Source organism: Tupaia chinensis, unplaced genomic scaffold, assembly GCF_000334495.1.
Source record: "Tupaia chinensis unplaced genomic scaffold, TupChi_1.0 Scaffold148012_1, whole genome shotgun sequence".
NCBI lineage: Eukaryota > Metazoa > Chordata > Mammalia > Scandentia > Tupaiidae > Tupaia > Tupaia belangeri.
Genome location: NW_006207862.1, coordinates 1,877,845 through 1,886,494, shown reverse-complemented (window position 1 = coordinate 1,886,494; position 8,650 = coordinate 1,877,845). Strand labels below are relative to the sequence as shown.

The following is an 8,650-nucleotide window of genomic DNA, read 5'->3' as shown; positions in this document are numbered from 1 at the left end:
AGAGGAGGGAGAGCTTTGCAGAGGCAGGTAGGGAGTGTAGAACAGATGAGAAGGGGGAGGATGTGGACTGGCTTCACAAAGATTGCCATGAACACGGGGACAGTGCAGTGGCCAGGAGAGCTGGATACAAGAAGTGGAAAATCTGGGGAAGCCGACTGTGGAATATGGAAGACAGCTGTTGCAGGGGCCGGTGCTGTGGCCTCTGCTCTAGCTTTCCCACAGCCCGGTTCACCCTTCCTTGGACTTTGCCTGGTTGGCTCCTGCATGACAGGGTTGGCTCAAGGGCCCCTGCTCCTCAGGGAAGCCTGCCCTGCCACCCCTGCTGAAACAGTCACTCTCCAGCACATCTGCGTGCTTCACTTTCTCCACAGACCACCACCTGAACATACCTAGTCTATGTCTTTGTTCAGTGGCCACCTCCTCCATGGAAGATGAGGATTCCATGAGAGCAGAAGCATTACTGGGCTTGTTCTCCACAGATACCCAGGGCTGGCACAGAGCAGGCTCAGTAACTATTGCTGAGAGTCTCTGAACTGTCATGGTAAAAGGAAAACAAATTTTATTTATTTATTTATTTTTTTAAAAATTAATTAATTAATTACTTTTTCATTTGAGTTTTGCCAGAGAAAGACAGAGAGAGAGAGAGAGAGAGAGAATGAATGAGAAAGCAAGCCATCAGGTCTGGGACTTGAACCTCTGTCGGCCATGTGGGAATGTACTTTAACCACCACGCCACCTGCTGGCCCCAACGAATTTTATTTTTTGAGAGAGATTTTTTGCGATAAGGCACATGAGCCAGGGCGACCAAGAGACAGAAAGCAAGAAATCACCATTAGGAGGGATGGCTACACTGCAATCCCCTCTCCTCCATTCTCCTCTTGGGATTTTGGGCACGCATGCACATATGCCCAGAGTGAGTTTAAATTGTCAGGTCCAGGATTCGAACCATAGTTGGCCGTGTGAGAGTCTAGCACCTTAACCACTATACCACCTGCTGGCCCCTATAATAATATATTTTTTTCTACATTCCAGGCCTGTGTTAAGTGACTATATAAACATGACCTCATTCCTCTGAGCAGCTCTATGAGGGAGATGCTGTTTTATAGATAAGGAAACTGAGGCCAAGACATTGGTCACAGTTGGCATAGTGGTAACACAACTGGACCCACATGGGTAGGCCCTCCACCTGTGTCTTAAGACCTGCTTGCACACGCTGGGCTCACACACCTTTCATAATCTGTGATGGATGAAGCTGCGGATGGACCTCAGTAGCAAGACCCTCTTAGGGCTTCCGTCTTTCTCTCTCTCTTTTTCTCTCTGTCATGGAAGAAAGAAATAGATTTAAGAAAATTGGGACCAGCAGATGGTACAATGGTTACATTGCTGAACTCTCACGTAGTCAACCACAGTTCTAGTCCTGGACCCAGTGGCTTGAAACTCACATTGGGCACATGTACACATGTGCCCAAAATTCCAAAAGGAAAATGGAGAAGGGATTGTGGTGTGGTCATTCAACTAGGGGATGATTTCTCATTTTCTGTCTCTCTGGTGAGCAAAAATATCTCTAAAAAATAAATTAAATATGGGACCAGCAGGTGGTGTGGTGGTTAAGGTGCTGGACCCTCCCACATGGCCGACCAAGGTTCAAGTCCTGGTCCTGGTGGCTTGCTTTCTCACTTTCCTTTTCTCTCTCTCTGTCTCTCTCTCTGGTCAAATTAAAATAAATGAATGAATGAATAAAATTAAAAACAAAATTAAATAAAGAGAGAGAGTAGTTAAGTGCTCCAGGACATACAGAGAAAGGGTTTGAACCTATGGGCTGGCACTGTCCAATAGAAATATAATATGAACCATATCAATGACTTTATATATTTTGGTAGCCACTTTAAAATATATAAATTGAGCTGGCTCTATGGCCTGGTCGTCGGCCAGATCCCACATGGATAACCATGCAGTTCCTAGACCTGCCAGGAGCATGTGTATGCATGCCCAGAACCCCGAGGCAAAAGAGAGATGGAGAGGGGTCTGCAGAGTGACCATTCCCATGGGGGGGGTGCTTTCTCCTCTCCTTCTGTTTTTCTGTCACTCTCTGGCAAGTGCATGTACCTTCTAGCAAAGAAAAAAAAATACATATATAGATAGATAGATATACACACATATTTATATATAGAAATCAGGCAAAATTAATTTTAAAAATATATTTCATTTAGATTTAAAAATAGGTATCATTTGAATGTGAGTCAGTACAATAGATGAATAAGATTGTTTTTTTGAATAATTATTTTATTTAACTTTATTTATTATTATTATTATTTTAATATTTCCAGAGTGAGAGAGAGAGAAAGAGAGGGAAAGTGAGAAAGCAAGCCTCCAGATCCAGGACTCGAACCACGGTTGGCATGTGGGAGTCCAGCACCCTTAACTACCATGCCACTTGCTGGCCCCTTTATTTTTTTAAATTTTATGTTTTTACTAAGTCTTCAAAATCTGGTGCCTAGTTTAGGCTTATAGCACTTGCTAAATTTTCATTAAAATTATCTATATTTAAAGTTTATTTATATTTCCCATGAGTGAGAGACAGAGAGGCAGTTCCCCCAGCAGGGTCTTGACACCGTGTTCTGCACCCGCCTCAGCCAGCCCTGGATCATGGCACATGTGTACCCAGTGGACTCAGGATGCGGGTCACCTCAGAGTGCTGCATTTTACCACTGCATCGCCATCCCACCCGATTTCCTAAGTTTTACAATTTAAAAAGTAAATTCACATAACCCAAGTTATTCTAAACATACGTAAGTTTTCTGATAACTAGATTAAGCATCACTTTTTAAATCTAAATGTAAATTAATTAAAATGAAATAAAATTTAAAATGCAGACACTCAGCCACCTTAGCCACACTTGGATAGCCTCAGAGCCGCCTGTGGCTGGAGGCCGGAGTGCTAGAGGCAGCTTGGGGTGTGTAGCCTCATCTAGCACAAAGGCTGGGTGGGCAGGAAAGAGAGACTGGAGTCCAAGAGACCCAGAGGGAGGAATCAGGAATAAACTGGGGACCGACTGTGAGGACGGACAGATGGGGAAACCGAGATGGGCAGGCTTGAGCCCCCCACGTAAAAATGAGGTGGCTAGCCAGCCATGACTGGCCCACAAGAGCTCACGGGCCTCCTGTGTGCTTCCCTTCAGTCTGAGGCCCCTCCTACTAAGGAAATGAGGGCCCTCAGACTTGGGTTAGAGCAAATGCTGCTCCAGCTCAGCTTCTACCCTAGGCAGCTCCACCACAAAGGAATCTGGTTGGGGATAAGGGGAGGTGTATGAGGCTGGACCTGGGCAGGTCCAAGCCAGGCAGGTAGAGAGGTCTCCCTCTTCTCTCAACTCTGGGCAGCTGTGTGGGCAGTGCCTTGTAGGGTCCTAGTTAAAGAACTCTGGAGTCAGGTACACCTCGGTTCCAGTCCCAGCCCAGTCAATTCCTTACTATGAGATCTTGGAAAAGTCAAATCCTCTCTCCGAGCCTTGGTTTTCTCATCTGGAAAACAAAGACAGATAAAAGGATGTTGTGAGACTCTCATGAAGTTTATAGAGTGCTCAGCTCAATCAATTAAATACTCAATTAACAATAGCTATTTTCCCTGGTAATGTCTTTTTCCTTTTAAAAACAGAAAAGGAGACAGAGAACACTGATAGTCATTGGAACAGAACAGACGTGTCAGAGGTGAGCTGTAGGGAATGAGTAGATCCTGGTAGCTGAGGGTTCCCTCCCGGGGCTCCCCTCTTCATGACACAGACCTAGGTAACCAGTGGGAGTGGGGAAGGGGGACCTGCCACTCCCATAGGCCCTAGGTGCTCAAGCATGAGGGAAGAGTGGCCCAGAGCCACCTTCCAGGAACAGGGAGTCTGAGTCAAAGTGAATTAGGTACAGTGAGGTCACCTCGGATCCCTGGAGTTACTCAGAATGACACTGATATACACCTGGCAGGAGAGACTGGTGAACCGGGCTCTCGTAATCAGGTGTGGCTGGAAATCACCTGGTAGGAGGAAATGTCAGGCAGGCAGAGCAGGGCCTGGGAGCAGTGGGAAGGGGAAGAGGCAGAAGGCAGACTCAATCTGAGAGCTTTTGAGGGTGGAGCAGCTCCAACCTCCTTGACCTCCTTCTTCTCCCCCACCCCTAAATCAGCACCCAGCACCCAACTTGAGCCAGGAATACTGTCCTTTGGAAGCAAAGGAATGTTTGCTCTGTTGGGTCCTCCCAAGTGTGAGTGCCGAGACAGTCTCAAGAGACCCACTGTCCTCTGCCTCAAGTCTGCTAGTTCTTGTCACCTGTCCTACAATCATTGCCTCCCCTATGTGTGACCCGACCCCCTACTGGACTGGCGTTCCTGGATGAAGCTATCCTGTACACTGCCCTAGCTTCTGGGCTCAGCTCCGATTCTGCCATGGACAGCGCCTAGTTGGTACTCAGAGGGGAATGGACTCCAGAGCTGGGCAGGTTCTCATTGCTCTTCTTACACTTGAGACGTGACTGCAGTCCAACCTCTCCAAGCCTGGCGTGTCCACAGTCATAAAACAGGAAACACAGTCATCGTAAAGAACCTGGAAGGACTACATCAGAAAGCAGAGAGGATGAAGCATCTGGCTGGCCCGGGATGGTTGTGGCGGGTAATACTCCAGATGTATGTGCAGGTCACCGCACAGAAGGTACAAGGACATCACGCTGACAAGACTGCCCAGGGGACAACTCGAGCTCCTCTGCGTCTCTCCCTCTCCCCCACACACCCTGGTTTCTCCTTCTGAGACCTCTGGCTAAATCATACCAATTCCCCAGGTAGTTTCATCCACAAGTCCTGCAGCGTGCCGGCCCGCTCCTGCTTCGGGAGATGGTCTTTGTTTACCCAGCTTCCTGTCTGGGCTGCCTGGCTCCTGGTGACAGGGAAGGGCTGGAAGACACAGATGTCTGCCTCCAGTACTGGAGGATAGAGTCAAGAGCGAGAGAGGTGTGTGTGTGTGTGTGTACACACGTGCATGTGTATTCATTACCTCTAAGTATCCTCTGGACCCTCCCTGTACCCCAACAGGGAGGCAGTCCAGCCTAGTGGTGAGATGCTTTCACTCACCACAGCCCTTCCTGAGGTCCAGTCTCCTACCTAAAGAAGAGCCATGAGGATGTTGCATACTCCCCGCTCAGCAGCGGGCCCAGCTCACCATATGTGCCCAAGAAACAGCAAGTGATTTTTTTTTCCCTGTCAACGTTGTAAGGGACACCTGTTTTGGTCTTGGGTATCCCTTAGTAGGAGCTCAGGTGAATGAACCAATGAGTGAAAGGAAGGAAAGGCAGAGGAAGTGAGGGAAGGAGGAAGGAGGGGGAAGAAGTAGAGGAGACGAGGAGAGGGAGAAGAGGAAAGGAGGATGGGGCAGGTTTGTCCTGGGAGTTCTCAGCTTGTTATCGTGAATTCCCTTTATTGTGTGCCTACCGTGTGTTCTGCACTGATTCAAAAAGCTTTTCTTGAGGGCCAGCAGGTGGCATTGAGGTTAAGATGGCTGGATCTCATATGGCTGCTAAATGGTTCGAGTCCCAAACCCAGTGGCTTGAAAATCATGCTGGGAGCGTGTGCATGCATACCCGAAATCCCCAAAGGAAAATGGAGGAGAAGGGATTGTGGCATGGCCATCTCCCAAAATCCCAAAAGGAGGGAGAAACAGAGGAGATGGGATTGTGGTATAACCATCCTCTTGGGGAGTGCTTTCTCCTCTCTCTCTCTCTCCCTGCCCCCCCCCCAAGCTCATAGGCCCTCTGACAAAATAACACCATTGGTCTCTGGGGACCAGCTGATGGCATAATGGTTACATTGTTGGACTTCCACAGAGTTGACCACAGTTTGAGTCCCAGACCCAGTGACTTAAAACTCAACGCTGGGCTTGTGTGTGTGTGTGTGTGTGTGTGTGTGTGTGTGCGCGCACGCGTGCTCAAAATCCTGAGAAAGGATTGCAGTGTGGCCGTATTTTGGGGGGAATTTTTCGCTTTCTGTCTGTCTCTCTGGAGAGTGTGCACACCCAATAGCAAAAATCTCTGTCTCAAAAAATAAAAAATAAGCCATGGGCCATGTTGAGAGTGTTATCTCTCTCACTATGTCTCTCTTGCTCATGAAATGAATAAATAAATACACTTTAGGAAGGGGTGGGCTCTCTCCCAGGGCAGGGACCTCAGTTTCCAGATTTATTTTTTTTCCTGGGTGATGAGCACAAGGCTGGCACTTGTAGTGAAAGGTGCAGAGGAGTCGGGATGTGGGTTCTGGACTCAGACTGCCAGGACTCCAGTCTAGGCCCCGCCTCTGTTCAACCCTGTGACCCTGACCTGTGTGTGAAGGACACAGGCCAAGTCAGCCTCTGGCATGCATTCTCCTCTGTTCCTCCCTCCTTCCCTTTAGCCCATTGATACAGGTGAGGCTAGCAGCATGAGGCCTGTGAACAGACCTGCCCATCGGCACTGCGTTCTTCCAGGCCCTATGCCTCTGAGCAGTGTGGTCACCTGACACCCTAATTGTTCAATTAACCCTGGGACTTGTGTTGCAATTACCAGGAAAGGACCCTTTCTTCTTTTTTCTTTTAGTAAGTTTATTTATTTATTTATTTATTTATTTATTTACTTATTTTGGGGGGGGGTGGGGGACGGCCACACTGAACCCCTTCTCCATTCTGCTTTCGGGATTTGCAGCATGCATGCGCAGTGCCTGGTTGGGTTTTCAAGCTGTCAGATGAGACTCCAACCATGCGGCTGGCTATGTGGGATCCAGTACCTTAACCACCATGTCACCTGTTGGCCCCAGGACTCGCTTTTCTTTTTTTCTTTTTTAATTTAGGTTTTTGCCATAGGGAGCAATGTGCTTCTTGGAGACAGACAGAGAGACAGTGAGAGGGAAAGTGATAAATCACCCTCCCCAGGAGGGATGGCCATACCACAATCTCTTCTCCATCCTTCTCCTGGGATTTTGGACACAAACTCACAAGAGTCTGGAATGATTTTCAAGCCACCGGGTCTGGGATTCAAATTGATATGGTCTTGGCCATGTGGGAGTCCAGCACCTTAACAATTAGGCCACCCACTCTCTTCCCCAGGGCTGTCTTTTCTATTGGACTAGAACTTGGGGTGTAACGAACCTGGCGCTCCAGAAGACCACTCACTGAGCTTAAATGTGATGCCAAGACAGTGAAGGCAGAGAGGAGGGTTCTGAGACAAGGGTACAACGTTTTTTTGCGGCTCCAGATCAAGTCATGCCTGGATCATTCCATTTCCTGAGCCAGTAAATTCCCTTCAGCATAAACCAGTTTGAGTCAGGTTTTCTGTCATTTGCATCAGAAAGAGTCTGAAACTCACGTGGTGGTGAACTTTCTCAATCTCTGAACTTCAGTTTCCTCATCTACTAAATAAATAGATGAGGATGAGGGTAACAGTGTTTTTCAGGAGAAAGAGTTGTTCTGGGATGATTAAAAGGATTGATAAGGCCAGCACTTAAACAGAGCCTGACTCTTGCTAAAGGCTCAAAGGACATCAGCTCATAAATGGCCCCGAAGTGAACTAGATGGGCCAACTCTGGCCCCAGGAGGTGACTGCAGGGCATTTGGGTGGAAGCCTCTTCTATGACTCCAAGGGGGGCCCTGGAAACTCTGGTATGAGAGGCACCCCTTGAGGGGAGCTAAACACCTTGCCTGACCTATCCGGATGGCATCAAGGACTCCTGGGGATGTACTGATTACTTTTCATAAACGATCTTAGGATCCAACCAAAGCCTTTGTGCAGATGAGGAAAGTGAGGCTCCGAGGTCAGGTCCAGTATAAAATCAAGTCCAGCGCCCACTCTTCACGCTCAGCCCCAGCCCCGGAAATGCGGTTCCAGGGAACCAGGGCTCCAAGGTTCTCTAACCTCCTCAGTCTGAGGACTCTTATCTTCAATCTGCCTTGCAGGAACTTTGCGGAGAAGGCTGGGCTTCCCCTTTCTGATCTCCTGTAGTCACGGTCCGTCACCAGTTCCCCGCAGTTAACCCCACAGAGAGAGGCTGACGCAGTTCTGCTAAACAAAACCAGCCAAGTCTCACGGCTTGGCACGTCCCTTCCTTCCGGGCAGATGAGGATGCCTGGGATGGGGGTAAGTCAGGCACCTCCCACTTCCCCCCAGACAACCGCTACCAGAGCCAGACCATTCTCACGTCTGGGAATTGAACTCACCACCCTGGGCTTTTCCCACGTGGCCTCCTGGCGCATCAGTGTCCTCATCCATCGAATGCGGATAAAGATTGCACGCACATACTGTAGGGGCGGTTGGAGGGAATTATGGAGGGAAAACTTGCAGGTGTTCAGCATAGGGAGGATTGGCCCAAGGTAATAGGCGTCTGTCCCTCTTTCACCCCCAGACGACAGAGAGGAAGGCGCGTGTGGGCAAGAGCTCACTGCGGCCAGTTCTGAGGCAGATTCGAACCCAGGCCCTATGGAACTCCAAGACCAGGCTCCTTTCAAATCCTGGAGCTCAACGGTCTTTTGCTAGGGGTATCCTCCCCATCCTCTCCCCTAATACTTTCTTCCTGGCTCGCAACGCCATCGCCGCCGCCCCCGCCGCCCCGCGGTCGCCAACTTCTCGGCCTCAGCCGCCGGAGCCCAGCCCCCGCGGAG

General features: G+C 49.1%; 1 long non-coding RNA gene across 6 annotated transcripts in view; it reads right to left on the bottom strand.

Moving 5' to 3' along the window:
• The window catches only part of LOC114006436 (uncharacterized), a 25,403-nt gene that overhangs the window by 13,490 nt on the left and 3,263 nt on the right, over positions 1–8,650 (bottom strand). For 2 of the 6 annotated variants that reach the window (XR_003548149.1, XR_003548150.1), the window contains exons 2-7: positions 8,210–8,290; positions 7,908–8,051; positions 3,962–4,926; positions 3,468–3,518; positions 1,228–1,317; positions 228–533 (exon numbers count right to left, since the gene is read on the bottom strand). This is a non-coding gene — a long non-coding RNA (uncharacterized LOC114006436). Of the gene's footprint in view, positions 1–227; positions 534–1,227; positions 1,318–3,467; positions 3,519–3,961; positions 4,927–7,907; positions 8,052–8,209; positions 8,620–8,650 lie in introns of those variants that run through there. The other 4 variants (XR_003548147.1, XR_003548146.1, XR_003548148.1 and 1 more) reach the window with 4 other exon arrangements.